The 26,854-nt window shown below is 37.5% G+C and overlaps 1 protein-coding gene and 1 long non-coding RNA gene across 5 annotated transcripts in view; both read right to left on the bottom strand.

Annotated features, from left to right (window-relative positions):
• Positions 1–26,854, bottom strand: part of ARL15 (ADP ribosylation factor like GTPase 15) — a 406,381-nt gene that overhangs the window by 122,836 nt on the left and 256,691 nt on the right. The gene's annotated exons all lie outside the window — the stretch shown is intronic.
• Positions 16,901–23,633, bottom strand: LOC123576806. Its single transcript, XR_006701593.1, has 3 exons — positions 21,571–23,633; positions 17,331–21,324; positions 16,901–17,099 (listed from the first exon to the last, which is right to left on the bottom strand). It is a non-coding gene; the product is annotated as an uncharacterized LOC123576806 (long non-coding RNA).

Below are 26,854 nucleotides of genomic sequence, written 5' to 3'. Positions count from 1 at the left end.
GCCCTAAATTCCGGCATTTGATTTGATCTGTCTTTGTCCCTACTGCCCTGTGTTGCCTCTTGCTCTGTTGGAACTGAAACAACATCACACCAGTAAAGAGGGTAACGTGCACAGAATTTTCAAGAAGGCATTTGGCCTTAGAATCACACCCTTGGGCACAAGAGAGAGCTAAGGCTTGACCTATTTTCCCAAAATGGTGTGTGTGTGTGTGTGTGTGTGTGTGTGTGCACGCGCTCACTCATGTGCAAGCTTGTGCACCCCAGGTTTTTTTTTTCTTTTTTTCAATGAACTTAAAAAGAACTGAAATCAAGTGAGATATGAGTGTGCCTCAGTGTTTTCAGCTTGGTTCATGTCTGCAAGGCTCTCCTTCCGGCAAAGGAGTGGTCTCACCTCCAGGACACCAAGCGATGCTCCTCAGAATTGTCAGGAGCAGGGGTGCCAGGACTCCCTCTGCTATTATTATTATTATAGCTTCACGACTAGCTGCAATGTCACCAGCCCACGGTGACATTCTCACACTACCACCCAGAAGGAGCACGTTCTCTCGGAGTTTAAGGGGGACTTGGTGCCTTTGTGAAAGAAACCCTCCCAAAGGGAAGCTTGGAAAAATGAGCCAGAAGCAGTAACTGAGGTCTTTTGAAAGCTAGTTTTTAAAAGGCCTCCTTTTCCTTCCCATTCCATCTGTTCTCTAACCCTTCCATTAACCCCCGGAGCCTCTTGTTCTCGCTCCCTTCCCCAGAACTTAAGCAAGAGACAAAAGACACTCTCTTACTTCCTTACAAGTCAAGAAAATTGGAATGGGCTTGAGTATGGCAAGACAAACCTGAGGAGGAAAATTAATAAACCACCACATCACCTAGACGATACTATAAATGAACGTAAGGCTCAGAGTAATTCCAAAATGAGAAAAGGATGCAAATATTCATAAACTGGACAGAATTTATAAATGCTCAAATATCCACAGAATAACTTAGGCACGTTACCTACTGAAGAAGTGTATTTGCCCTGTTCATCACTGTGTTTTTAAAATCTGGATTCAAACCCAACTGTAACACTAAGTTTACCTGTTGCCTGAGCACCAAAATGCTAAGACCTTTAAAAAAGACATTATAGATATATACATGGCTCAAACGCACATTTTTCCCCTGTGAGTTTCACTTTAGAGGTTTAACGGACTGATTTATAATTTGTCATCTTTTGTCTTTTTCAGCAGTGTGTCATTTAAGTCTTTAATTTGGCGTTTCCTGTGGTCTGCAGTAGGATATGTGCTATTTTAAATCCAAGGATTGCAGACATAGATGGTGGGTAAGATCTGTGAACCATAAGTAAATTCTTATAAGGAACGTACAAAAAAGATTGTTCTTCAGTCAGACTTAAGCCATTACTTTTTTCTAAAGAAGAAAAGGCACAAGTTAAGAAAAAGGCACCGTCAAAGACCTTCTGCCCAAATGTGCATCTCCATGAAGTTTCCTGCTGAGTGCATATGAATGCACCGTGATCTGGGAAAAGGATCCAAATAGGATTTCAAACATCCAAAAATTTTAACTCAAACATTTAGGTATTTCACCATGCTGCTATTCATTCATTCACTGATTTTTTTTGTCTTAGTTTAAAGAGATGCTAAACAAAAGGAGGCAAGCTCTACATGTATTTACATTCCAAAACTAAGCCCCCTCCCCCTCCCCCAAGTCTGTCATCCCTTCACAGCTAAACAAACCGTAAAGTCTAGCCCTAAGTTGGCGAAGAGAAGCAACAAACATGGTAAGAAAGTTTCTCTCTTTTCTTGAAAAAACAGAACTAAACACCCAGGGTGATCAACCCATTCTAGTTCCCCCATCTTCTTTTTTTTCTAGGATTTACACACTTGTAAGATAAAGTACATAGGCTAAACTAAGGAATGAGATCAGATTCTTTACTATTTTGGTACTAGTGCATTCTTTTAACAGTTTTTGGTCAATGAAACACTTCTGCCATTTTCACTACTAAAGTTAATGGTAAATGTATACATCAACTTCATTTTAAAAATTAATTTATGACTATAAACTATACAACACATTCTGAAACTCCCTTAACAGGATAAACATTTTTCTTTGTTTAAGCTCTAATCCCATGGAGAAATACATAAATTTGCCACCTAACAATGATTTTACATTTAACAAGTGATTTTACTTATGACTACATCCATGGGTGTCAAAGGTGTGTAAAATAAATATCATTTAAGCAGACTTGCATTTGCTTAGAGATAAGGCTAAAGTAATTCCTTGGTATTCCTTGTTTCTCTGAAAGATTTATCTTAGCAATTGACCTGAGAATCTTTGAAACAACAAGAAGAAGTGCTCAGTAAGTCTGCAGAGTGCTGTACCTACAATCTACTATTTGGGGTGAAGATTTCTTAATAGGCCCTCAATATCATGTTGAACAACTGTTGAGTGTATTGGGGCTATAAAATCACTATGTTACTTACATCTACAAGACTATAAATTCTTAAATTTCAAACTCCGATATCACATATACACATAATTCCAGAAATACAAATAATCTGTCACCAAAATATGAAAAAGATGTGAATATTAGGACATTCCAAAGCTCATGCCAACATAGTCTTTATATACACAGATACACGAAATCTGTCATAAATCTAGAACAAAAACTAATACTTCCAATTAGACTGTTATGAATTGAAGAGCCAAGAATTGAAGCACTGTGTACCTCCTTTAAAAAAAATACTTATAATTTCACTGTTTTCCACAAATACCTAGAAAAGCATTAAACTCTCTCATCTACAGCACACTTTGCAATTATTCTCTTCTTCTCACATCTGAAAAGCAAATTAGCAGTTCTCAAATGTGATGCTCCAACACCAGTCAAAAATGTAAGATTTAAGCTTTGTTAACACTAGTCTGACAAAACTAAATATATACTGATCTTTAGATCTAAAAGAAACATAACAACAACAACAAAATCTAAAGTACACATAGGAATTATTCAAGTTAGTTGGTATCCATCTAAAATACTAAAATCAGTCTTTAAAAAAAAAATCTGTGGTGCCTTCTCTTTCAAGCAGGTCAACAGAGACTACATGGGGAATCTGGACGTCCATCACCGCCCAGCACTGAGGCCAACCCCCTGTGGTGTTCGGGGGGTTCTGCATACTGAGCAGTAAGAAGCAACCCCTACCTCTCCCAGCAGCGGAGGGGGGGGGGCAGGCGGTATCAGCAGAGGTCTCCTGAGAAGCCCAAACTTCTACCCCTGCCATGCAATAATGATACATTCCTACCCTCCAGGTGTCAATGAAAACCTACTAGGGAATTTGGATTTCCAATCACATCCGCAATGAAGAGCCAGGACATTATCAGAGGAAGTCTACTACACAGACTTAAATAAAATCCAGAGTCTTGCAAGATAATAGTTAAAACGTCAAAGATCCTACCAAGAACCAGGAAAATATCAACTGGAATGGTGTCTCTAACACCAAGATGATACTGAGGTTAACTAGAATTACCTGATAGGTATTTTAAGTCTGCTATTATGAAAACACATTAATGAGCAACTATGAAGATGCTTGAAAGAAATGAAAAAATAGAAATTATCATTGAACACAAGACAGAAGGACCAAGCATAAATTTTAGATCTGAAAAGTACAGTAAGCGAAGTAAAAAACTCCATCAGTAGACTCAGTAGCAGAATGAAGAGAACAGAGGAAAGAATAAGTAAACTCAAAGACAGAACAACAGAAATCTGTCAGTCTGAAAACAGAGAAAACAGGTGACAACAATGAACAGAATCCCAGAGTCCTGTGAGACAGTAACAAGAGATCTCATTTGTATCACTGGAATTTTGGACGGAAAGAAGAGGATGAAGAAGCAATGGCTGAACATTTCCTAATCTGGCAAAAGCCAAACTTACAGATTCAAGAAGCTGAGAGAACCCCCAAATAGTTGATAAACACAAAGAGACACATCATAATTAAACATTTGAAAAATGAAGAGAAAGGTTGAAAGCAGTGAGAGAAATGAGGTCTCTACTAATGGAGCAAAATAAAAGGTAAAGGGCCGCTGATTTCTCACCAGAAACCATGGAGGCCAGAAGTGGTACATTTTCAAGTGCTTAAAGAAAAGGTCTCTTAAGCCAGAATCCTCTATCTAGTCAAAATATCCTTTAGAAATGAAGGGGAAATCAAGACAGTCTCGAATGAAGGAAAACTAAGAGAATCTGCAGAGTTAACAATAGGAATTATTCAGTTTGAACAACAGAAAAAAATTAGACAAAATAGTTAAGATAATTATAACTGGGGAGGGTAAAGGGACATACGGGAAGATAGTATCTTCAGTTGACTCAAATTTATAAAATGCTGACACCAGCAGACTGTGATGGGTTATGGAGGCAGAACATAACACTTAAAGTAACCACTAAAAAAGCTAAACAAATAGACACACTTAAACACACTACAGATAAATCAAAATGGAATTGTAAATAATGTTCAAATAACCCACAAGAAGCAGGAAAAACAAAACAGTGAGATTTCAATGGAGGGATAAAATAGGAAAGAAATTCTGAAATAGCATACTTAAATCCCTAACACATCAATGATGAGAAATTGGGGATGACCTTATAAAGGGGCAGCACGAGGGTGATCTTAGTGGTGATGAAACAGTTCTGCATCTTGATTGAGGTGGTGGTTACAAAAATCTACACATGTGAAAAAAAATGACAAAAATATATATACATATAATACTAATGTCAACTTCTTAATTTTGCTACTGTACTATAATTTTATAAAATGTAACCATCAGGGAAAACTTGGTGAGGGGGTACAGAGAACCTCTCTGTACTATCTTTTTTTTTTTAATTATTTTTTTAATGTTTCTTTTTGAGACAGAGAGAGACAGAGCATGAACGGGGGAGGGGCAGAGAGAGAGGGAGACACAGAATCGAAAGCAGGCTCCAGGCTCTGAGCCATCAGTCCAGAGCCCGACGCGGGGCTCGAACTCACGCACCGCGAGATCGTGACCTGAGCTGAAGTCGGACGCCCAACTGACTGAGCCACCCAGGCGCCCCTCTGTACTATCTTTGTAATTTCCTGTAATCTGTAATTATCTTGAAACAAAAATCAAGGGGAAATATGTAATATCATGCTTTAAGAAGGTCATGGTGCCTTTATAGATAGATGAAGAAAACGTAATGCAGGACTACCATGGAGTGTAAAGTTGGATGTACCCAGAGTTTATTACTTTGACTTCTATAAGACATTAAAATGTTAAGTTTTAAAAATATTTGCTACAATTATGTCTCCATGAATAAAATAATGTGTATAATAAGAATTCCTAAGTCAGTCTATGGGTTATATTCAAATACATTAACAAATAATGTATTGAGGGGTTATAGTCAAATACATTCAAAAAGAATGTAGTTATGCTCATTGAAACATGTAACTCTATTTTCTCAGTTCTGAACAATATATGGTTACTCTTTTATTTTTTTTAACGTTTATTTATTTTTGAGACAGAGAGAGACAGCATGAACGGGGGAGGGTCAGAGAGATGGAGGGGGGTCAGAGAGAGGGAGACACAGAATCTGAAACAGGCTCCAGGCTCTGAGCTGTCAGCACAGAGCCCGATGCGGGGCTCGAACTCACGGACCGCGAGATCGTGACCTGAGCTGAAGTTGGACGCTTAACCGACTGAGCCACCCAGGTGCCCCTGGTTACTCACATTTAATGTGAATAGCCAACAATAATATTCCATTTCTTAGAATCTGGATACAGTTTGAAGTTTCAAGAAAAAAAATAAATATATATTTATAAACACATACATATTTATATCTACAGCAAATATAAATATAGTTGATCTTTAAACCACACAGGGTTAGGGACACTAAACCCCCCGCCTAGTTGAAAAATCTGTAACTTCTGACTCCCCCAAAACATAACTTCTAACAGACTACTGTCGACCAGAAGTCTTACTGATAACAGTTAATTAACACATATTTTCTATGTTATATGCATTGTACACTGTATTCTTAAAACAAAGTAGGCCAGAGAAAAGAAAATGTTAAGAAAATCATAAGGAAAATACATAGTACTGGATCGAAAAAGTCCACATATTACTGGACTCGTGCAGTTCAAATCCACGTTGTTCAAGGGTGAATTGTACTCAGTCAAGTGTAACATTAAATCTAGAGCCTTTTGAAAAGTCCATTTAAGAAGGAAAAACTCTTTTTATATGTATTTATTAAGGAAGTTGACAAATGAACCAACATTTCATGAAAGGTTCAACGTAAAGTGGTATATCAAACATGAAAAAGGTGGAGTATACACGCAAATTTGTAGCATGTGTGTATATTACATAAACATATTTTTTAAAGTAGATTTTTTTTCTTTCTCCCCCCACCCCACCCCCCCTTTAAAAAAAAAAAAACAACAACTTAGAACCAATAAAGATAACGGGAAAAGAAAGGCTAAATTCCAGGACGATTTGATATCTGCAGAAAAACATGATAGCACTTTTCTGCCACTAAATGGAAATGATCTTTGGATGAAAGAGTTCTTTGTGAAGCAAATGGAAATTGAGGATAGCAACTGAAAACTTAAGTTCACCTTCACCTGAAGTTTTCTTCTATCAGCTAGCTGAATACACACATGTGATACGGTTATAGGGAGACAAACGGGGCGAAAAAAACAAACAACAGTCATGTATTGAAAGCATTCCCCATGCCAAGAACAGCAAACCTAACACCATGGCTTATGAAGAAGGAGATTCTGTAAGGAAAAAGGATTTAATTCAATTTCTTAACATTAATTGGAACCTTGAACACAAGATGTTAAATTGATATAGAACCTGAGGCAAATTTCTAATATATCATGATCACATTTTCATGAACAAGGATTTAAAAATTGGAAAGTGCCACGAACCGTATCACATGTGGTTCTTTTTGGATAAAAGCAATGCAAAGTGATAATCACACTTTTTCTTTCCTCATGGTAGTGTGAAAAAGATCCTGCACTCCAGGCGGGTTTTTTTGTTTTGATAATTATAAACTCTGGTCACATCAGTAAGAAAGCCATTTCCCAACAACAAATTGACCAGGATGAGAGTCAGAATATTTTAAGCTAACTGCCATCTCATAAGAGTCATTCATTTCTAGGAATATTTTACTTGCCCTAAAGTAGGATAGTGTGAAACTTCTTGGCACTTTTTCTTAGAAATATTTATGGGGAGCCTGGGTGGCGCAGTCGGTTAAGCTTCCGACTTCAGCCAGGTCACGATCTCGCGGTCCGTGAGTTCGAGCCCCACGTCAGGCTCTGGGCTGATGGCTCAGAGCCTGGAGCCTGTTTCCGATTCTGTGTCTCCCTCTCTCTGTGCCCCTCCCCCGTTCATGCTCTGTCTCTCTCTGTCCCAAAAATAAATAAACGTTGAAAAAAAAATTAAAAAAAAAAAAAAAAGAAATATTTACAGAAGTTTTCATACTGTAGGTCTTGTTGTTTCTTAATATCCCTCTTTGGCAAGAATATTAGAAATGCCATCTTCCCATGGTATCTCAGCATCTACCAATAAGGGGAGGGCTCGACAGGATAATTTCCAAAAACATAAGAAAACGCTAAATAAACACAACTTCAATACCTAGATTATAGCCATTTATCAGACAAGCATATAATTTCGTATGTTAAACAAGTTACTTGTACTTTTTATCGGTCACAGAGTTATGCTGAATTTTCAGATTTACTAACTTGTTCCAACTTTGCTTAGCACATAGAAAGTGCTTGATAAATAATTGCAGAGCAAATAGAAGAGTCCTATTCAGCAGATACAAAAAATCAGAATCTACCTAATAAATATTACCTTAGCCATAAGATCATTCTTTTTGGAATAGCACATGTTCCTAAAAACTGAGGAGACAGACACCAATGAATACGCCATCTCAGGGAAAAGAACTGGGCATTTGAGGGTTGTGATAAGCACATGACCTGTGTTATCAGAAGAATCTTCAACTGACAGGTTTATCTTCCCACCGGATGCAAAGTTCTATTCTTAGGACAGTAAACCTAGCCAGAGCTATGGAAGGCACAGATATGAACTGAAGATTTTCTTTCTGGATACATAAGATGACCTCACTTGTGACTGACATGCATTTTGTTATTATTACTTGCTTCCTATTCATTTCATAGGAGTTGGTTTGTGGTATTTTTAAAAATTCACTTGAGTGCCTTGGGCTTGTGGCACTTTAAACTGCAAACAGGAGAGAGTGGAAAAAGAAAACGAGTCATACAATATTTATAGACAGCAGGATCACTGTTGAAAGTCAATACGAACAAATATTTTGCCACGAAAAAATAAGCAATAAAGCTGTGGTTCTAGAAAGTTTTTGCAAAGAAATCATATCTCATCTTGTCTCAACTGGTTGAAGGCAATTGTGAATGGCGAGATTCCTTTGTATATTAATTACTTAAGTTTCCTTGAAATTTGAAATTCAGGTGTAATCCCTGAGGCTCTGATGCCCAGTTAACTAAACTGCAGAATATGGTTATTTGCCAAAGGGAAATCAATTATGTTAAAAGTGGTCTACTATGGATGCCAATAAGTCTAAATGCACTATCTACTCAACAGTAGAAAAGTTAAATGCTAAAACAGAATTTTAAATTAGAAAATTGAGGAATACTGTCAATTACCAAAGCCTGGCCCATTATTTGAGTGAACAACATTTTTTAATTTTGCTCATTTTTGCTTTTACCATTTTGGTATAAGCATGTACCAGCTGCCACATCTAACCTGACTTATCTGCAGCAGACGGGGTAGCTGTTCTTATCCTCCTTCCATCCTCTATGTTCTACATGACCTATTTCTTTTTTTTTTTTTAATGTTTATTTTTGACAGAGAGAGAGAGACAGAGCATGAGCGGGGAAGGGGTAGAGAGAGAGGGAGACACAGAGCCCGAAGCAGGCTCCAGGCTTTGAGCTGTTAGTACAGAGCCCGACGCGGGGCTCAAACTCACAGACTGCAAGATCATGACCTAAGCCGAAGTCAGATGCTCAACCAACTGAGCCACCCAGGCTCCCCTACATGACCTATTTCTTAATCAAAGCACCAAACATTAGCTCCTTGGGTTAAACAAGAACAACCTCTGCATTTTGGACTGAACATTTTGAGAAAAGAACTAGTCATTTTCCGTATCTGTATTAAAATACACTTATTCTAATATTAACCTGTGAGTAATAACCAGTATTGCTATTTTAGGGGCACAATAGTAATTTATGTAAACGATGATGAATCATTCCAAATGTCTAGCTGTCCTCAGTCAAAAATTAAATTATTTGCAATTTACCTTTTAGAGACGTGTAATCTAATTTCACAGTGCTTTCCTAATGCTAAGTCTCATGACAGCCTCGGTGTCCAATGCCTCTTTCCCTAAAGTGGGTATGTTTTCTCTTTTACGATTAGAAATTTGGCTCTTCAATTCACTCTCATGAGAGCAGACCAGGTTGAAGGGCCTCTTTTTTTACTGGATTAAATACATATATAAAAATTAGATGCATTAGTGTTTTCAAGTTCCTAATAAATTATTAGTTTGTTTCTTTAGATTTTTCACCAATATGTTGAGCTGAGTTTTAATATTCGGTACTATTCAACACTTAACTGGCACTCAGTCCACTGGAAGCAAAGACCAAGGTTGGATGGCTCTCTCCAGATACAATGAAGATGGCCAGTGAAAATCACCAAGAATTTATGGGGCATGCAGTCAGTCAGTATCAAACAGTTGCTTTAGAAGGTAAGCACCCAAGCCAAACCACATGGATTCAAATCTCAGTTTTGTCTCTTCCTTGCTGCATAACCTTGAAAATTTTCCTTAAGGAAATTTTCTTGGATGTAAAATGAAGGTAATAAAAGTAACTAGTTCATTGTGTTGTCAGGATTAAATGAGATCATATTTGTTAAGAGTCTGGCACAATGCCCAGAAAAAAGTTAATTTATAAAAATAGTTTATCAACTATTATAAACACAGTGAAGAAGAATCACAATCCCGTTCTCCAGGAGCGAACAATCTTAATTTGGATGTACTGAGAGCCCCCACCCATCAGGTGACTTAGTAAGCACATACAATGTGTGTGATAAACACATACACAGGATTCTGGTATCACACATCCAGTAACATGAGTACTGAGTACTCATATTAAAAAGATTTTGGAAAATGAAGAAAAATGTAACTGGAAAAGCACACCTATGCAGAAAGGAAAGCCAATGTTGTAGGTACCTATGAGATACATAAGGGCTTCGACACAGTGTTTTCTGTGAGAGGAATACCATTTTTTTGAGGTGAAAGAAAATAAAAAGTTGTAGACTGACTCAGAGACCCAATGGATTACCACATATTATCACTATTTAAGAGAAAGGACTTCAACAAAAACTTTGGGAGGACATAAACAGAATAAAAAATAGTCTTTCAAACTGCATGTCTTTGGCTTATTTCATCTAGAAAATATAAAAACAGAGTGGTGGAATCAGAACTGATTGGTACATGTGAGAGGCTACCTGAGCTGAGAGATGGAAGCAGATATATACACATCCGAGGAAAGACAATTCCAAGAAGAATCAGCAAGTCCAAAGGTCCTGAGGCAGCAACAAGCTCGACTTCTGCGAAGAACAGAGAGGGAACCAGTGTGATGGGGGGCAGAGGGGAGGGAAAGTAGACATACGAGTGGGAGTAAGATTACAGAAAACCTTCCAGGACGTGATAGGAAGTTTGGATTTGACTTCAGGGATGATGTTAATTCTGGAGACAGGCTTAAGTAGGGATGTGACAGGATATCAGGACAAGAATTAGAATTACAAGGGTAATCTACCTGGCAAAAGGTAAAGAACCCTAAAATAGAAATAAAATCAATTCTAATATTTGAACCACATTAAGTGGTTGAAAGTGCCATGAAAGGTAATGAAAAAAAGTAGGAAGTTTCGGTCAATTAAGAGGATTATTTGAGACATTTTAAATTTAAGAAGAGGGTAGGGCACAAAAGGGGAGCCACCCACCTGGAAATTACACTGACTGCAAATGGGGGATATAGAGAAAATAGCTTAAATCTGTAGGTATGGAAGCTACCACATCACCTGCTGTAAGATAAATTCCCCGGAACAAGGGTACAGAATCAGTCCCAAGAGTCTGAGGCTGTAATAAGAAGAATTGACTCACCCTATGATAACGAGGGTTTAAACTTTATCATCAAGTTTTGTGCCACGCAAAGAATTTTTCAATAATCATGAGTCACTTACTGAAACAGACATTTAAGACTATCTAGCCTAAAATTAATGTCTGTGAACCACTCTTATGCACCACATGGGAAAGATAACCCCATGCTGAGACCATTAAAGTAATGCCATCTAGTTCCTGGTAACTGCCAGCTCAAATGTCCTCTTGGCCACTCATTCAAAGTAGATGAATAGACGACATTCTATTTCATGATGGGAAGATTCTGGAAGAGGTCTTAAAGAAAACATTTAAGTTTTATCTTGTGCAGGAACATTGTAGATAGAATACATGGCATTTGTGAGAAAAGAGGATTGTCCTTCTATCCTAGATAACATTTGCTAAGCTCTAGAGGCAATGTTCTGAGGAGAATATGCCATGTGACTTGTTGCTTTGGTGGTATTATTTACCAAGACAAACAGTTATTTTATGGAAAGCTTATTCAGAGCTACAACATTTAAAAGCACATACGAATGCCCCATTTCTCCACAAAACAAACCCAAAATATACCACCCTTCATGGAAACAGTGATTGACATGCTCTTGTCATCATGGTTGTTTTAAGAATCAGCAGTTTTTTTCCCACCGGACTTTGAAAAATGCAAAAGTAACAGGCATTTTCCCCATTATGTATATATTTCCCCCACCACTATCTGCAACACCCACACTGGATGAACAATACCAATGACAAAGGTTTTTCTGGGCTAGTCCTACTAGAAGGGAAAAAGAAATCTGGAAAATGTGAAAGTTGTGAAAACACCCAATTTCTAAAGAAAATCTGTGAATCAAAATTTCATCATGTAGCATGTGTAGTTACAGAACAGATGATTGGCATTACTGAGGTAGAGCAATCTTTCTACTTGCTAAGAGCAAAGACATTTTCCACATCATACTGATTAAATGAATACCCTCTAGCGTCTGTTAGTCTTTTCCTCTTAAGTCTGGGGATTGACCATGTGAGGTGCTTATCCTCAGAATGGGATAAAGTTAAAAAACACTTTTCTGGCTTTTGATTTTTCTTAGAGATTATTAACCATTGTTTATGCCTTATTTCTTTTGGTACATCTATATTGAAGGCACACTAAGTGCCAGGTATAGAAAAAGAAAAAAAAGGAAAAAGGAAAAACAACTGATAGAGGGATAAAAAAAAAGGGGGGGGGGAGTGGGAAGGGAATTTGAAACAATGCAAATAAGACCACAGGATCAAAGAAAAAATTGCTTAAATTGGGGAATAATTAATGTTTCACAAAAATTATACTTAAGAGATATGGAAGTTTGTAATTATCATTTTAATCAGACATAATGAACCATTCATATTATTCCTAACTTAAATAAAAGTTGTGGCTCCTTACTTTTTCTGGATGGTTGCAATATTTTCAATTCTATTATTTTTTTTTTAATTGCACTCTATTTCCTGGGTTGGTTGGCTAAATTGCACGAGATAGTTTGGTTAACATTTTATTTGATAGCCTTATTTGGATTCAGGTAGGTAGGTCCCTACATGCGGACATAGGCGTGTCTTTTATGTGGAAGTTGGAATCTACATCTTTATCAGGTAAGAGATTGTACCAGTAGAGCTCAGAAAATGCTTAACAATTGAAAATAAATAACTGCCTTAAAGTTGTATTGGAGTTGTTGGATATTTATTAAAATACCTTAAAAATAATAGTTTAGAACAGCGTCTTAATGAAGATATTATTCTATTTTTACAGAGAAGTAGTAGCTTTGAAAGTCTATTTTTGCTTGTCTTACCATTATTCTCCCAGAATATTTCAAACAAGGGATGGAAAGTAGGGTCAGTATTTTATTAATAATAGAGATGCCCCTGTATTCACTAAATTGGAGGAGTGATACATTTCATTGTGGATTGACCTGATTCCTAGGATGAGAATAAGTCAATGCTATCAGAACTGCCTGTATCATATCTAACTCCTACTACAATAAATTAATGGGTTACAAAAATAATACCCAAACTAAAGGTCTTAACACTCATAACCTCTAAATCTCCATTACATGAATCTTCAAATTAACAAAAGACCAAGAGAGAACAAATATTAAACTATTTAGAGCCACTCCCCTCTACCACCATGAATAAAATATATTATTCAAGCCAAAGCTATTTGTTAAAGCAAAAAGTGGTTGGTCTACCAAACTACTACATAAAATGCTTTTGAAAATACTTCTACTCTGTAGGCAAGTATAACAAATTTCTGAAGTAAAACATAATGTACTGGGTCTGAAAAGATACAACTTTATAAAAATCAACTTGTAAAGAAATGTACTTTTTGAATGTTTTAACCAAAATACTGAAATTCTACCAAGTCAAAACGCACGCATTCCTTAAAAGAAAATTTTTAGCCTCAGTACACAGGCTAGGTATATATACTGAATGAAATAGTTTAAGTTAAAACACACACACACACACACTGATATTAAAAAACAAATTTAAGTTCTGAGACATATTGAATCATATACTCCTCAGTTATGAGCAAGTGCTTTAGATAGCTGTATAAAATCAGTTCACAGTTTTGTTAAATTCACAATGAGAAAACATTAAGAATTCAATCCCAGATGAGTAGTTATACTATCAAATAAAGGAACTGTCTGGAGTTATCAGATAAAAAAAACCGTACAGACACAGTAATCAAATTCCCATACAGGATTAATGGATGGCATGCAAGCCAAAAGATGATTCATTTTATTTTAAAATTAATTACTAAAGTCCTTGATTATTTTAGAATGAATTACATATCCTTATCGTAGGTCTCCTCAGGCAATAGCAAAATTAATTATGATATACTTGGTCATCAGAAATGTAACAGGAGGGGGAACATGACTCTTTCGAAGAGTATATACCTGATTTTCTCCTAATCAAGATGAGTCCAATGAAATTTGCATTTATTTTGTAAATAAAGGAATATCCAGAATCTAGCATGTCATTGGTAAATTAGATCTTTAATATCCAAAGGCAATGGAATGATAAAAACCATTTTTAAATATCTGAGAAGATGTCTATTCCCAATAAATTTGTTTATTCTAATAAAGTCATTCAAAATACTTTGTCATATAATTTGAATTTTTAAGAAAGGAATTATAAGTCAATTAAATGTGAAGTTAAGAACAATTACTTGGAATAATTAACTGGAGTCTCCTCCACTTACCTACAAAGAGAGAGAAATAAAAATACTAATCAAGAAAGATTCTGAGAATCAAAGAAAAACATCAAATTATTCAAAATGAAATATGCCCTGTGTAAATTACATGTTTTACAGTGATGACACATTATTTGCAACATTTTCAAAATTTCAAATACAATCAAGCCAATAAATCACTTTATATACTTATACCTGGCATTAGAATATTTCTACTGCCACATTTCACTTATTCCAATACTGACTGAAGACAGACACCTCATTTTTTCCCACTGTTTAGCCAGACATGAGAACTCTGAAGTTATACCCAAGAGCAGGATTCTGTTTTCAAATCCATACTTAGTGGAAGCTCAGTAAGAAGCACCTGTTAACGTTGTCATACGACTCATGTGGCAGATGGGTAAAAGGGCTGGGATGAGCTCTATTTTCAGGCTAATAAAAACCTAATTATTTCGGAATCAAAATGTTTTACTAATTTTTAAAGCAGTCCAAAAAAATGTAATGGCATTATGCCATTACAAATTTGAGTTCCAAAATTAAAAATGAGTTTAGTGTTTGATTTCATACAGCAAATTACATATCAAAAGTGATTTTAGGTGGGGTTTTAAAAATAGGTAATTATAGCACATCCTAATAGATGGAGAGACACAAGGCTCAAAGTGACAATTCTATTTTTAAATGGAAATTTATACAAGGGAGTCATCATATTTAAGAATATATTTTGTTTTGGGCCACCTGGGTGCTTCAGCCGGTTAAGCATCCGACTTTGGCTCAGGTCATGATTTCATGGTTTGTGAGTTCGAGCCTCACATGAGGCTCTGTGCTGACAGCTCAGAGCCTGGAACCTGCTTCAGATGCTGTGTCTCCCCCTCTCTCTGCCCCACCCCTGCTTGTGCTCTGTCTCTCTCATTCAAAAATGAATAAACATTAAAAAAAAAACTAAAAAAAAGAATATATTTTGTTTCTTATAATTAAAACTGGAAGTAAAACTATGAGGCATGTAAATATCTTTGATTTTCTTTGCCTTTTGATTTAAGGCCTTAAAAGTCACTTGCAAAAAAATTTGTTTTTTTATTTTGAGAGAGAGAGAGAGAGAGAGAGAGAGAGATTGATTGATTGAGATTGCATGAGCACAAGAGCAGGGGAGGGGCAGAGAGAGAGAGGGAGGAAGAGAATTCCAAGCAGGCTCCGCACTGCCAGCACAGAGCCCAACAATGGGCTCAATACCATGATCCGTGACACCAAGACTGGAGTCAAAATTAAGAGTCGAAGCTTAATCGACTGAACCACCCAGGTGCCCCTAAATGTCTTAAAACAACTTTTTATTTGCCAGAAAATGGTCTACTTTTAGGTTACTGAAATTCTAATATCTAAAATGACATTGATCCTACTACCCAAGAAAAAGAGAAATACAAACACAATATTATCCAACTTTTATCTTGGATATAAAACACATTACTTTTTCAATTACAAATAAAGTACTCTTTCCAAGTACTAAATGCATATTTCTCAATCACCTTAAAGAAAGTAATAAAATTATTTTTAATTTTTTTTTAAAGTTTGTTTATTTACTTTGAAAGAGAGAGAGAAAGAATGGGCTGGGAGGGGCACAGAGAGGGAGAGACAGAGACAGTCCCAACAGGCTCCACCCTGGCAGCAAAGAGCCCCTGTGGGGCTCCAACTCATGTACCAAGACATCATGAATGATCTGATGGATCTAAAATCCACGAGTTAGATGCTTAACCGACTGAGCCACCCAAGTGTCCCATAAATTTATTTTTAAAGTACACATTTATTAAGTTTCAAGGAACTATTTTATCCTTAACCTTCTCCTTTCTCCTTTTTTACTATTTAAAATACACTGAACTTGGAACTATCACCCCAAATAAAGAAAAAGTTCATACAATATTTTATGATGATGTCCAATAAGAGAAATTTAATAAATACTTATGTGAATGAAATGTACGGAGTAATAATCCATTTTTCAAATCCATACAGATTAAGTTGCCCTCTCTTGGGACACCAAAAACTAACCTCTGAACTAAAAGGTAATACCTGGAAATCATCTATGTGATGTCTAATGCCTCCACTCTACTTTTCATTAGGTTTCTACCTGTCAGGTAGAAAACAGAATACACTCTAGAAGATGTTTAAAAGATTTTAGCACAACTTGACCCGGGAATCTTGGCAGCCATTGTGAACTTAGGGACGACAATGGCATTTAATATGAGAAGCTAAAGTATACTTTAAAACGGATTAGTCGGGGCGCCTGGGTGGTGCAGTCGGTTAAGCATCCGACTTCAGCCAGGTCACGATCTCGCGGTCCGTGAGTTCGAGCCCCGCGTCGGGCTCTGGGCTGATGGCTCAGAGCCTGGAGCCTGTTTCCGATTCTGTGTCTCCCTCTCTCTCTGCCCCTCCCCCGTTCATGCTCTGTCTCTCTCTGTCCCAAAAATAAATAAACGCTGAAAAAAAAAATATAAAAAAACAAAACAAAACAAAACAAAACAAAAAAAACACGGATTAGTCGCTTAAAACACTTCACTTATGTTTACCTCCGTATCACCAGAGTTGTTGTAGCCTTCAATATATTTGCAATTCAGGGGGACATCCTAGTGTGCTAACAAACTAAAATAAACCTATCATTTACCCCCACTTTCTGTCAGCAATGGAAACATTTTTATTTGAGGCGTTTTCATATATTATTAATATTATACACCTTTTAAATTTTTTTTTTTTTCAACGTTTATTTATTTTTGGGACAGAGAGAGACAGAGCATGAACGGGGGAGGGGCAGAGAGAGAGGGAGACACAGAATCGGAAACAGGCTCCAGGCTCTGAGCCATCAGCCCAGAGCCCGACGCGGGGCTCGAACTCACGGACCGCGAGATCGTGACCTGGCTGAAGTCGGACACTTAACCGACTGCGCCACCCAGGCGCCCCTATACACCTTTTATCAAGGGATTAAATTATCTAACATAATCCTTAAACTATTCTGTATCTTAGAAATACATTTTCCAATAATCTATTTTAACTGTTTAATCAGTATCTAGAAATTCAAGTCAATCATACTTTGGTAGCCAATTCAATATGTAGTATGTATGTAATTAATACCCAGCAATTTATGGCTGACTATAGCAATGGCTATTTTGATGAGAGCACATGGGAGGCTCTCATGTGAAGGTAACGAAATTGCCATCATTCTTAAGAAGTTTTGCTTATTTATAACTTGCTTAGAGATATCAGAAAAATTATATTTTATCCAAACACTATGTACTACAAATAATGGCATAATGAAGACATAAGACTCTCCTGGCCTAATCTGATTCTCTGCAAAGCAGATGTAGTTAGTACTTAGAAGTCTAGACAAAATATAAGGAAATTTATTTTAAAGTTTATCTTTGCCAATACTCCTGTGATGGCTTGGCAAAGGATTCCCAAATTGACAACTCAAATGTCCCAAGTTGAACTAAAGTTTACTCGATTGCTGGAACAAACTGTTAAAGCATACATAAAATCCCTAACAGAAGTACCCCCAAGCCCACCAAGAGTCCATCAAAATTTACATAAAAACCAATATAAAGTCATTGAAAACAAACAAACAAACAAACAAACAAAATACTCACAGGCAACTGAATTATTCAACTGTGGAGTAAACCAAAATTCAAATTACATAAACAAGACTTCTATTTTTTTGTCTCACTCTATGAATTTACATGCAAAATTAGTGCTAAACTAATATTTATAATTAGCACCTTTGTTAAACAAAAGAGATTGGTCTTATTTATTAAAAGAAAATCATATAAATCATAGCCACAGGGACATCTGTTGTCTCTGCAGAAATCATTACCGCTGTCATAAAATCACACCCCATTTCTAAATTATAACTTCATTTGGGAAAAATCAAAGACTTTCTATTGATGCAAAATTAACAGAGCTGGCCTAAGTCTTTTATAATTCCTTTTAAGATACTCCAGATTCTTCCTCCAAGCCTTGTAGTTTCAAAGTATACTCCAAGAGGCAATAAAGTTCTTTGAGACCACCCTGCAACTTCAAGATTGTCAGAGATTACAGACCAACCATTAGGTCTCTAGGATTCCAGCAATTATGGTGGTAGGGAAGAGGTGCCCTGGTCTACCCTTCCATCCATACATTTACCTACCCATCTACTCACCCACCCATACATTTGCCTACCTTACCAAATACACCCAACTGTATCCCGTGGTATATGACGGGGATAGTAAGACAGACCTAGTCTCTAGAGGTTCACACTTTTGAGCAGGGAAGAAATACAGTACCTGGAAGATTAGATAAAACTTGACTGAGAAGAGCAAAGGAACAAAAATGAAAACCACAGAAGAGAACCACAAAAAGTATGAGACGAGCTTATACTTATCTTACAGGACAAGTTGTTCATCCTTATACGTGTTATATTTCCATTGATCCTGCATCAAAATCTTATTTAGATTTGTCTGGCACCAATGGCACATTTTTTTTTGGCTAACGGCGTTATGCAGATACCAATCATGTTTTAGAAGTGGCCAAGGGTACAGTAATATTCTTTCTTCCTCTCTTAAAAAAGGTTCATACTTGAACAGACGAAACACACCTACGGTCCCACGGAGAGGGGAAAATCAAATATCAGGTCCATCAACATCGGAGAAGCAATAGGATCTTGAAAATATAATTATCATTTTCAGAGAGTACCCACAGTTTTTGTTAGAGAATCACATTTTTCTTAGTTTTATGATAAAAAAAAAAAGTGCAGCCAACAACTTGGATTCTATGTCTGTTGTTTGCATAATGTATCAACAGGACACAAGAAGCAGAATTTTAACAAGATTGATCACAGAAGAGCTGATAACTGCATCTGTAATGTTTTTTTTTAAATCCCCAGAGCCGAACACAGTTTACCACCACATCCAAGAGCTTCAATGTTGTTACGAAGTTCAGTAACTGCTTTAAGACTACCTGTGAAGGATGCCAAGTAGCTTCTAAAAGCTTTTGGATGTCACTGATATAATACAAAGGGGGGAGGGTCTTATCTAACGCAGGCAGGGAAATGGCTCAGTTTTATAAAATGCACTGGCATGTGATTGTCAAACGGTGTTCAGCTCCAAGCATGTAGAAAGAGGGCTAACAGTAAGGATCTGTGTGTTTTTACTTTGTAACTCCTATTGTCTGAGCCAGATTCTCCCAAAGACCTTATTTTATTCCGATTACTGCAACATCACTGCCAATGAATGTAGAGCAGACTTGGTCACTCCTTTGCTGAAGTCAGCCAAGAGAATATTCTGTTGGAGAAAGTAACGTTCGCCTCAAAGGCTTGGAAGCCAAGGGAAAAACTGAGACACATACAAGACAATAATATATAAACCAATTAACTAGCCTCTCAGGAAAAGCATCTTCACTCTCATCAAATTGTGTATTACCTGGCAATATAAATTGAAAATCTATTTATAGAATAGTCAGGCTAAATGTTTTATTGCTAAAACAAAAGTAGTAAGGGTCACAGAATGCAAAATCCTAGGAAACATGTCTTTTTTTTTTTTTTTTCCAGAAGCTGTTTAATATGCTTTTGATACAGATTACTTTCTTGTCAATGGTTCTTTTGTCTTTCTTAAAACTACATCTGCACAACAACTGGGTCACCTTGAATTTCAAGTACAACATTGCCTGTAAATTTAATTTAACATCATATTATCCATAATTACCATAAACAGGAGGCAGGTGTGACCCTACTGTGAAGCTGGAGGGCCCTTGGACAGGATGGGCTAACAGACTCGCTGAAGGCTACTGAGTTGACGAAAGGCTGTAAGGATGACCTGGCTATTAAAATATTATTGCAATCATATGCTTCTTGAGGAAGCAGTACTTCTAAATCAAGAGGAAGGATAGCCCCATTCCTCTGAAGACTTCATTTCATCTCTGGATTCCAGTTTTTCACAGATAGCATCTACGGAGGGCAAACAAGAAAGCAACCAGTCCCATGAACGCTGGAAGGATTTCCTCAGAAAAGGCAGAGAAAAATTTGAGGGCTGTGTATAAATATTCAGAGCTCATCCAGTAAAATCCCCAACAGAAGATTTGCTCTAGTTGAAAATTAAGTTTTTTATTATTTAGGTTTTTAAATGCCATTAGGGTTACCAAGAAAGAAAGAGACTCTTCCTAATACAATGTGTCTCATATCATGTAAACATTCCAGGCCATACACTGGTCTGGTCATTTATCAGCTGCTTTGTTCAAGAGATACCCAAAGTAGGAAGGTAGTTGCCTCACTACACATGGAAGTTTGCTTTTGAATCTAAGATTCTTTCATTTAAAGGTCAGGCAATTTGGCAGAGAAGGAGCCTACATCAGAACTCAGATCTAGGCAAATTAGTTCCTGCACTTCCTTTAACATCTAGACTCTCGGAATACCTGATTAACAAACAGGTCTCTACTCTGATCCACTTCACAGAAAGCCTAGGACTCTCTTTCTGATAGAGTTGATGCTATTTGCTTGCTTAAAAATGTTTGGTGACTCATAAGCCCTCGGAGGACTTAAGAAGTCCAGTCTGTCTAAAGTGACATATTCTGGCCTCCAACCCTGGTCTACACGGTCTCCTAACCACTCTTTTCTTCCTTCCCTGAGAATGCCCTCCTGTGTTACCATGGGGAGGTCACAGAGCCTGCAGCTGTGATACCAGCTCTTTCTCCCTGTTTCAAAAAGGCATCTTTGTTTTTATCTTTTTTCCATGTGGAATTCTATATAAGGTTTCAGTTTAAAATGGTATAGCTTTAAAAAACTACCGCTACAGATAAACACCCCGTCATGCTCATGTGTAACAGCACTCTTTCTAGGACCCCCCTGCTTTCCTGCCTCAGACACCCACCCTCAGCTTCCCCATCCCCCCTCCTGCCAAATGCCACTTCATCTTTCAGGGGTCTCAAACAATTGCAACCTTTTTCTTTTTTTTTTTTTTTAATTTTTTTTTTCAACGTTTATTTATTTTTGGGACAGAGAGAGACAGAGCATGAACGGGGGAGGGGCAGAGAGAGAGGGAGACACAGAATCGGAAACAGGCTCCAGGCTCTGAGCCCTCAGCCCAGAGCCCGACGCGGGGCTCGAACTCACGGACCGCGAGATCGTGACCTGGCTGAAGTCGGACGCTTAACCGACTGCGCCACCCAGGCGCCCCAATTGCAACCTTTTTCTATGAAGGTTTCTTTAATTCCTAAGGCTGAATTATTTGCTCTCTCTCTGCTCCCATTCTAATCCATGCCTCTCTTCTAGCACTTTATACCTTGCAAAATAGCTAATATTGGACAAGCCTGCCCCCTATGCAATTAGCTCCCCAAGGCCAGGGGTAGGCCTTATTTTATCTTTATCACTCCTGCTATTAGCACAGTCAAAACTCAACAAAAGTTTGAGTGAATGGAAGCCATTGATTTTCAAGCTGTAATCCACGCATACCAGCATTGTATTCAAGATTCAAGAGTATGCTGTAAAAGTAACTATGATAATACTCTCCCTACTTTTTTGAGCACTTTTCGTAATCCTTGCACACTTTTCATAATCCTTGCATTACAAGTATGGGCTTGTGACCAAGGAGAGAGGTAGGGGAGGGAAATTTCCTTTAGGAAATGATCTCTAGAGACATGACGATAGAAATCATGGAAATTAGGAGCTGCCAATTAGACTGGCCTCTCTAAATGTCTCTTTCCACTTATAGCAAAGAGATTCTGAATTTATTTTTTTAAATTAAGGCTCCATTTTCATTGTAGAGAAAAGGAACACTGACTACCATGGGCAAGGCATTGTTAGGCATATTGTGTGTGTTGTTTCATCTCATACAACACTGCAAATAAGGTTAATCTATTATTTCCATTTTATAAACAATGACTGAAACATGGAAACATTAAAATCATTCAGTCTCTGAGTGCCAGTAAATTTTATATGGTCATCCCTGTTGCATCTTGACTGGTTCTTTTATTTATTTATTCATTAATTCATGTATTATTTGTTCATGAAATTTACTTAGCATACAATATATGCCTTTAATATACAAAAGCTTCCTGCATGCTCATAACTTGGGTAGACTGCAAATCTGCAATTTCTAATTCCAAGTTGTTTTGATTTTAAATTTAGAAACCAGTCACCTTAGATTAAGCCACGTTTTGAATTCAATAAAGATGCAATTGGAAAAAAACATCAGTATCCTTACTGATACACTGTACTTATAAAATATAATGTGCCCAAATCATTTTCTTGGGCTATTTTAAGTAATGCTACTGTAATGTCTTAAAATGTTGGTCTATCCATTGGTTGCAAAATCTTTAACATTAAGTTCTTAAAATCTCCACAAACATTAGCTGATATCACATAATAAAACGTCTGACAATTCCAAATTTCTATTCCTTTTAGTTTGACATAACTTTATTTTAAATTACTTCTAATACATTTAAGGCAATTTTGGATTTAAAATTTCCTTTTCGGTTTTGTTTGTTTTAAAATGCACCTCTCTGGCCAAGATTTTGGTAAGCCAAATTTCAGACTAAGAACACATTTTAGAAGTTTCCTCAATAATTCAGAATGACTGCAGTAACCCCAGTAATATCACTACTTGTTAGCTCAAAGATTTGGCTATACCACAAGTTACATCATGTTCCTGGAAACGTAATTGCTGGGAAACAGTCAAACCTGGTCCACTACAGTTTGCTTGCACCAACTGTGGTATTTCTACCCCCAACACCGGTATTACAAAGTAGTTCCCTGGACACAGAACAAGAAGCAGATCTTTATTAACTACAGTTGCCTAACAAAGCAAATTGCTTGAAAGGCTAGCTAGGAAGAATGCTGTGGAGAAACCATCCTTTCTACATAACCTCTCTCTAAATTTGTCAAACCAAACTCCAAAATTCTCCTGAAGTTTCCAGTTCTGTGTTGTATTCATTTGTGACAGGTGTTAAATTGTGATTCGCAGCTTCTATCAGATACATATTGTTGAAGGCAATATAGGATAGCAGTTTGGCTACACATAAAATACAGGTTATTTACCTTAGAGTAAATAGGTTAGGGGCCAAGGAGAAAAAACCCACCATAACTTGGTCATTATTTCCGTTTTGGCTAGTCTCTCCGTCACAGAAGGAGTATGGGAGCTGAGTGAAATCTGCCAAGATTGTAGGTTCAGTTCTGCATCCTGCCTCTCAGTCAGGAAGAGACGGAGTCACTATTTCTCTGTGTAACTGCTCACTGGGATACAAAGGGCCAACTCACCTGAAGGAAATGTTAAAATCAGAACAAAAATCACCTTTGTTAGGTCCAAGCAATTCCTATAGTTCTTTTCGTCCTACTTGATTGATATTTCCTGCATAATGTAAGACTGACTCCTTTCCTCATGCAAGGGTGCCTATTAGAGTAAGATTATATGTGTCATAAAGAGAACAGTTCAAAATATCTACATTTTCACATAGTTCATGGTTTCCATGGAGATTGAGAATAAACAGACCTATAAAGAATGACTAACTCCAATGTTCTTACTGTGTAACCGTTAGGTAGTAAGCCCCCTGAGAGACCAAAAAAATAAGTGTGCTTGCTCACCCGAAACATACAATTAGATTAAAATAGGATAAAAGAGTTTGATAATAAAAAATAATGTGAAATATATAACAGTTTGAGTGAAAAACAGAAAAGACCTAGACATTATAGGGCTAATTACCAGATTAAAGATACAGGCAGTAGAGCGTTCCAGGGATTTGGAGAAGGAAGGGATCACTTTAGACCAGTCAGTCAAAAAAAAAGTCATAGAAGAGATGGGGTTGATTTTAGCGATTTTAAAATCACTAAATTTAGTGGGCTAAATTTCGATAGATGAATAAAGGGCAGGAAGCAAGCCCAATGGAGGGGAAACGTGTGGCTTGCTGAAGAATGACAAGTAAGCTGGCCTGGCTACAACAGTTTAGTTAGGAGAGCAGTGGACAGTGAGGACGGCACAGCAGGTCACCTACATGTGTGACGGCCTGGGCAGCCACACGCAGGAGGCTGGACATTCTCAGCGAGTGCTGTGGTGTCCGGCCCACTACAGTGCTTCACATTTATATTGTTTACATTGTCATGTTTCAGTATCTCAATAACCCAGAGAACTGGGTATTTAGATCAGGAGATCTAGAGGTGATGAGACCCACTCATTAGTAGAAGCACGACCACCTCAGACTCTTGACTAGCAAAGTCTGTGCTCTTGCCAGCAGGGGCCCTCGTGATTTTTTTGAAGAAGGGAGGGATGTGAACAATTTAGCATCCCAGGAAGCATAGTGTAGCCAGCTGGTGTTGAGGGACTGCATTAAGCACAACTGGTCAGCAGTTCCACTGGAAGATTCAGCAATCTGAGGGAGATTGATTAGTTCACGTAACCGTGAAAGAGATCAATGGCGCTAGACTAATACCAGCATGGCAAAATTAATCAATATCTTAGTCATGTTTCTCTCTTGAGTGCTGACCTCATTCTCTCCTACTGCATGTTGAATGTTTCCCTCCATTCAACATGGCGGGGGGGGTGGTGGGCAGGTGGGAAGAAGGGAGCCAGCAGCTTAGCCATCACAAAGAAGGATAAGACCCCTAACATCTTTGAATAAAATCTCAGGAAAGGATTCTGATTGGTCTTATTTGTGGCCAGGAGGTAGAGTGCTGAAACTGACAGTAAAGCAGAATCTTAAAATATTGTGGAAGGAGAAGTGCCCCAAAAGGATATGGGATGCTGTTCTCAGAAAATATTGAGGACGAGCTGCTGGAAAGACAACATTTACTACAACCGGTAATCACTCAAGGCAAACTAAATCACCAGGAAAAAGTCTTCATGACTGAAGACTATAGACACAGCATGGATCATGCATTTAATGTTATCTCGAGTTAATTCAGTATTCTATAACTGAGTTTGCATTTTTATTTGCAGAGAGAAGCATTGCTTATCATGCTAATGCTAGGGTGATTTCCAAATTTATCCCCCATCTTTCTCTCCCGGTTCATGTCTTATTTTTAGTAATTACTTTGGAAAAGATGATTTGTTTTGTTTCCCATGTTTTTATAATATACTTTCATAATCACCTTGCAGTCAAAATTCTACATTGTGTCATTTATATTCTTGTCCACCCTCCCCCCGCCCCGCCCCCCCGCCAGTCTTCCCCAAACAGACAACTGGCCTTTTATCAGGGTGACTGTACAATGTGGAAAAGGAAATATGAGGCCTTTCAGAGATTACTGGACTGTGGCTCTGAACTAAAATGAATTCTAAGAAGCCAAAACTATCTTGGTGGCCCAATAATCAGAGTAGAGGCAATCAATGGAATTTTAGCTTAGGTCTGTCTTGCAGAGGGTATAGTGTATCTCCAAACCCAATCTGAAGTTCTTCTCCCATTTCTGGAACACATAACTGGAATAGACATACTCAACATCTGGCAGAATCCTCATATTGTTGGGGATACAGAATCTATTTTGTATTCTTTTTTTTTCCTTTCATTTTGAGTGGCAGAACTTATATACCAAGCCTGCTCAGAATAGTTTTTTGATTTTTAAGGGTAACTGCCTACGTGTACATATACATCTAAAGATAAAGATATATAGAGGCAAATACTATGCTGTTTCTTAAATAACAGAGATCTTAAGAAACCTAAGGAAGTGGGTGTTCCATTTTTTCTTAAGCTTATTTTGTAAGCAACTGGACGCTAATCCGATTAAAGGAACAATAGTAATTTTTAGATTCTATGATGTCAGATAAACTGATGAAATACAGTTTTTAAACTGTAGCTTGAATTTCGTCCTTGTGAACGCTTGCTTCCAAGAAGAATGAAGAGACAAGTTGAAGCCAGCGACTTCTGGAATGGACCCCTTTTTGGTGAGTTCGGACGGCACTGTACCATCTTTTCTCTTCCCCCACATCCCTCTAGCCATGTGCGGGGAATTTTCTCCTTTTGTCGGTTAACACTCTTCCTCATCTGGATTGCCTTCAACTATGTGACAACAAAGAACTCAGGCACCAAAATAGCAGCAGCTACATATCCTCTGTATGACAGTGTAATTTCTTCTGCCTTAAGGCTGTGTCTAGCACTGAAATCAGAGTCTGTTTACTTCGATCTGGTGCTACATTACACTGGGAGGGATTTAACTCTTCCTTATAAACACACAGGGGAATTATCTCTCGGCTCTGTTTAGCTTAGAATCGGAGATGAAATTGTACAGTTCTTTTTGCTGCTGAGCCAATCGTGCCATTGCACAAAAACTTACCTTCCAACTTTATTAGACAAGCAAGGATACTGTGCCGTCTCTGAAAAAGCTCAGCAACACAATTATTAGAATCAACGCAGAACATTTTTGGTGGCTATGAATACAGGAAATTAATCTTGAAGTTTTCCCCCTTGACTTGAGGGTTTAGTTTTCTCTTCAGATGTTTCTTCTAGGGCATAAGCACTTCTGAATTAAAGAGTTTTTACAAAAGAAAA

Source organism: Leopardus geoffroyi, chromosome A1 (genome assembly GCF_018350155.1).
Source record: "Leopardus geoffroyi isolate Oge1 chromosome A1, O.geoffroyi_Oge1_pat1.0, whole genome shotgun sequence".
NCBI classification, from domain to species: domain Eukaryota; kingdom Metazoa; phylum Chordata; class Mammalia; order Carnivora; family Felidae; genus Leopardus; species Leopardus geoffroyi.
The sequence above is the reverse complement of the archived record's forward strand: the minus strand, read 5'-3'. Positions and strand labels throughout refer to the sequence as shown.